The following is a 5,309-nucleotide window of genomic DNA, read 5'->3' on the forward strand; positions in this document are numbered from 1 at the left end:
AGGAAGAGATGTCCAAGGCGGAAACACTTGGGTCGGGCAGGTGGGTGCAGTAGGGGGTTTCAAAGAAGCAAAATGGTACATGTGAAGGCAGGCCACATTGAGAGTCTCAGACTCATCATCTTGTTGCATTTGAATGCATTTCATCTCATTCCAAAGCTAAAATAATCATGTCTCTGATGACCAGGGCCATGTCTTATATTTCTGTGTATCCCCAGAACCTACTCTGTTCCCTGTCTATAGTTAGTGCTCGACCAGTGGTTATCAGCGATAATGGGTTTAAGGCCTCATATCAGAACTATAACCATGCAGATGATTTCATGGTAGAAACCGGAATGTCACAGCAGAAACTGGGACACAGTCCCTCTGCCTCCAATACTTTCCAGGCAGCCTCAAGAAGGAACTTAGGCCTGAGGACTCCAGCAAACTGCAGAAACTGAAGTTGCTCCTGACTTCCCATGGCTGAAAGTTCCTCGTGATGGTGTGAGGCCCAGCACTCGTGTTCTTGAGAAGCTTTAGTCTGAGCCCCAGCACGTCATCAGTTAGCCTGCTGATACTGGGAGAACTCCATGGCTTCTCTGAGCTGTACCTTTTCTACTCACAAAATAAGAACAGACTCCTGGATTACCTACCTCAGGGGCTACTTATAAGGGTAAATAAAGGGTAGGGTCACAGCAAGCCCTTTGAAAACAGACAAAAACTGGGGTGCCTGGGTGGCTCAGTCGGTTAAGCCTCCGACTTCAGCTCAGGTCAGATCTCACATTCGTGGGTTCGAGCCCCGCGTCAGGCTCTGTGCTGACAGCTAGCTCAGAGCCTGGAGCCTGCTTCCGGTTCTGTGTCTCCCTCTCTCTCTGCCCCTCCCCCTCTCGTGCTCTGTCTCTCTCTGTATCAAAAATAAATTAAAACATTAAAAAATTTAAAAAAACCATGAAAACAGACAAAAACTATCACTCATAAGGGACTGGTCTACTGGGTAAGAAATCAGAAAGCCCCGTCTCCCTCACTAACCAGCTTTTGGCCTTGGCTAGCTCTTTTCTCTCTCTGGGCCTCCCTTCTTTCCCTGTGGCAGATTCTACAGATGACCATCACAGATCTCACATTTCCCATGGTTTTTGTTCTGTTCTTTAGTACCTTAATTTGCAAACTGGAAGCCTTAGACAGCCTTTGCAAACTGTGTTCTGGGTGCTAATCCCACGTTTATGTCATGATTCCTGTCCATTGGTACCAAAGCTCCCAACATTGAATCGTTGCAGCAGGGATAGGTCTAATTGTCCCTGGAAAATTGCAGTGGCTACAGTGCAGATAGATCCTTCTTGGCTAGGGCCTTGGGGACTGGGGAGTAGCCAGGCAGCTAGCTAGAAGAGACGCAAGTTGCAAGCCCAGGAAAAGGCTTCCCCTAAATGGAAGCATCATTTCACTGTAGAAAATGGTTTCTGTTAACACTAGGGCAATGCACTGCAGTTTAGCAGAATCATTGGTGGGTCAAGAAAATTTATCTTACCAGGTTGTTGTGTTGTATGTGTGTGTGTGTGTGTGTGTGTGTGTGTGTGTGTGTGTGTGTGTGTCTATCTGTCTGTCTGCCTCCCCTAGGCTCTTTCACTCCTCCCAGCTCCCCAACCTTCTCTGGGCTCCTGCTTTCTTTAATCTCTTCCCCTTTTGCCCCCAAGCTGTCTCCCCTACCTCCTCCTTCTCTCCCGCCATTGTGTCTCTCCCTCTCCGCATCCTTCCCGCTGTTCTCTTCTTTGCCTTCCTTTCTTCTATGAGGATCACTAGGGCTTCAGTCCACCAGCTGTAAGGGGAACATAACCCTTTAGAAATGTGACCTCATTTACTATAATTCTCCCACTGCACAGACCAGGGGTAGAGGTCACCCCCCCCCCACCAACCCCACCATTGTTCCTGCTGCCAGTGCTGAGATGAAAAGAGATGAGTCTTCGAAAGGCACCCAACAGACCAATCGTTTATTCAGTAAATACTTATTTTTATGTAAGTTTTAAAATAAATTTAAGGTAATGCATGTATGTTGCAGAGAATTTAGGAAGTACAGGAAAAAAAGGAGAAATATTTAAATGAACCAGAGTCGCCTCTATCCAAAGATAACCCTTAATAGAATCTTCCTTTAATTCATTTTTCTGGACTCTTCTGCATACATGTGGTTATATTGCATGTATAATTTTGCAGCCTTTTTTTCTATTTCATATTATAACATAAGCATTTCCCTCATGGTATTGTAAACTCTTTAAAAACATTATTTAAATTTGTCCAGTTTTTTTGACATTTATATGTGTTCCAAATTTCCTATAATGATAATTATACTGTAATGGGCAGTTTTATGTGCAAAGTTTATACATTCAGTATGGTGTAGGGTTGACGAGTGAGGCTTGGGAGCCTGGCTGCCTTGATTGGAATCTAGGTTTTACCCTTGAAGGGTTGGGTAAGTTATGTGTCTTGGTTTTCACCTCTAGAAAGTAGGGTTGACAATAGTACCTTCCTCCTGGGGTTGCTGTTAGAATTAAACAAGATGATTCATCTAAAGCAGAACAGTTCTTGGCATGTAGTAGTTACACAATAAATATTACCTGTTAGTATTGCCTTAGGGTAGATTACCAATAGTGGATTTAGTTTGGCCCTCCATACATAGTGCCAAACTGTTTTCCAAAAAAAGAACAAACCTGTATTGACAAATCATCCATGATTTGAACTCTAGCCTGACTGACGCCAAGGCTCACATTCTACTAGCCCCTCTACGGTACCTCTTCAGGCGAGTGCTAGGAATCCCTCCACTAATCATTCTCTCAATGCAGAAGAAATGGATTAGCATTAAGACTATAGAAAGCATCTTGCACAATGCCTGGCACTTATTAAATTATTTGAGAATAAATCCGAAGTATATTATAGAGTGAATGCTTCTTTGATATATTTAATAGATGATCTTTGACATAATGCACATAGAGTTCTCAGCCCAGTTCCTGGCACATGGCAGGCACCTGGCTCATCTATTATCTGTGTATCTGTCCATCCACCCATCCAACTCTCTTTCTGTCGTCTACTGTACTTCCCTCTTGAGGGCTCTCCAGTGCCCAACCTGGCACAGTGTGCCTTCACCACCTTCACTCTTAACATTCTCATTGACACAGCAGAGCCCTGCCAGTTTGATGGAGTCAGTGCCCAAGGTCTGTGCTGGAATAGCAGGCTTGGGAGCTGAAGGGAGAGGATTGAATATCGAGATGTGCGTGACAGATGGGGCCCAGGCTGCAATGGAATCAAATGTGGGCTCGCTGTGAGACAGGGCCTTATGTGGATGCCCCAAGTGTACTGGGACTGTGGGGGACCACGGATCCAGAATTGGTAACTGGAAGTAACTCTGAGGACCTATCTCTTGTCCCGTACACACACATACACACACACACACACACACACACACACACACACACACACACACTTCCAGGACAGGAGGAAAGAAGGGATCTTGGGAGAAAAAACCCCAGCAGGCTGAGTGTTTCACATCCCCCTGGAATTCGTCATTTTCCTTTCTGCTGGCACACCCTGCCAGCCCCTCCGGCTGTATTACCACTGCTCCTTCCTCCCCCACCCATTCACTCGTGGGCTCCCCTTAACCAGCTGACTCAGGCCATGACTTTCAAAGGGAACATCAGAAAAATTAAGGAAGAACAAAAGGGAAATAAACAAAGAAAGCACATGAAAATCCTCAGCCTCCGATTTGGCAAGTATAGGTTCCTGACTCGGCAGACAATTTGGGGCCCTGTGCCATTCCAATTCCACCGGAGGGGAAAGGGACATTCAGAGAGGCTCTTTTTACACATTGAGGTTGTTTCCTTAGGTTTCTTTTTCTGCTCCCTCATGAAATGTCTCAATCCCTTGGGCAATGAGGGAGGTGGGCAGGGTTGCTGGGGAAGAGAATAGAGAGGACTCAGTTTTGGCATCAGACAGACCTGGCTTCAAATCTTGCCTGTATTTGCTGGATGTATGCATCTGGCACATTAACTTAAATTCCATGAGCCTTGATTAAAAACAACCTCACTGAATTGTTTTGAGGATTAAAAGGTAAGTGTTTGACACAGAGTAGGCACCAGAATGGTCTCTCCTGCTTATCCTGAGCTGAAAAATATAAAAACTACTCCAGCTTCGACTCCCTGCCTCCCTAGACCCTGATCTGGGGAGGAGTGAAAAGTCATTTTTCTCATCCATACATTGGACACAGAGACACATGCAGCTGGGAGGCCTCACAAGAATTTGGGACCCACTCCACTGTCCCAGTTCAAAGTCAAGGCAGAGAAGGCCTCCCCAGGCAAACCTCACCTGGAGGGCTGCAGCTTCAAGGCAGAATCATGAATCGGTCTCCTTTGCTTTTCCTTTGGCTGAGTACTGATCTCTGACGTTTTTCACCAAGTTGGAAGTTACTTAACTTCTCTGGGACTCCTTTCCCTCATCTGTCGCCTGGGAAGGAGACACATTTATGAGAGTCAAATGAGATTAAGAACTGAGTAAATGCTTCAAAAAGTATAGAGGAAGGCATCTAGAAAGCACTCTTAGTCTTCCATTCATTTTCCTTTTCATTATTGCGTCGGAGGAAAGACCTGGTGGAGCTGCCACTGCTGATAAATCTCACCCCCCAGCCCCTCCCCCACCGCTCGCACATATGCAGCCAGACATCTCACTCTGGGGAAAGTGGGAAAGTGCCAGCAGTGCAGGTCTCTCTGCCAGTGAGCAAGTGCTCACATGCCCCCAAGGCGGCCTGTGGATGCCAGAGCTGATGTTGGTGGAGTTCTGAGCTGTGCAGTCTGTGCCGTGTTCCGCCTCCTCATGCCCTGGCTTTGCCTCTCAAAGCTGCAGCAGTGACCATGCTTCTTCCCAGGCTTGAGTGAACCAGTGCTCGGTAGGAGAGCAAGAAGCTGGGCAGGACTAGTGCTGAGAACTCTCCTGGCTTCTTTCCCTGCATGAATCAGTGTGTTGCTAAAGAAATTGCCTCATCATAAGTTTTGCAATCTCCTATGGAGAAAAGTGAGCAGCTGCGGGACTTCCAAAGCTACCCAAAGAAGTTTAAGAGACAGACCACTACAGACCTCATTGTTGGAGGGGTGGGGGGCTCTGCCTCTAATCAAAGAGCCTGACTCAGAAGCAGTGAAGATCGCCAGGGTTCTCTCTCCAACACAGAGTCAAGAAGTCATTGCCACTACCTGCTTATACCCAGAAATGAACCCCTTCTTGGAGCCATGTCATTCTGGAGCCATGTTCATGGGGTAGGATTTGGCTGATGAGCAGCCCAAAGGCCCACTTGACCCTGCACTCTA

The 5,309-nt window shown here is 46.6% G+C and overlaps 1 long non-coding RNA gene across 1 annotated transcript; it reads right to left on the reverse strand.

The window, feature by feature from the left end:
• Positions 1–1,698: 1,698 nt before the first annotated feature.
• LOC115300778 lies at positions 1,699–4,883 on the reverse strand. Its single transcript, XR_003912840.1, has 3 exons — positions 4,677–4,883; positions 4,318–4,455; positions 1,699–1,786 (listed from the first exon to the last, which is right to left on the reverse strand). It is a non-coding gene; the product is annotated as an uncharacterized LOC115300778 (long non-coding RNA).
• Positions 4,884–5,309: the final 426 nt, after the last annotated feature.

This window comes from Suricata suricatta, chromosome 9 (genome assembly GCF_006229205.1).
Source record: "Suricata suricatta isolate VVHF042 chromosome 9, meerkat_22Aug2017_6uvM2_HiC, whole genome shotgun sequence".
Classification (NCBI taxonomy): domain Eukaryota; kingdom Metazoa; phylum Chordata; class Mammalia; order Carnivora; family Herpestidae; genus Suricata; species Suricata suricatta.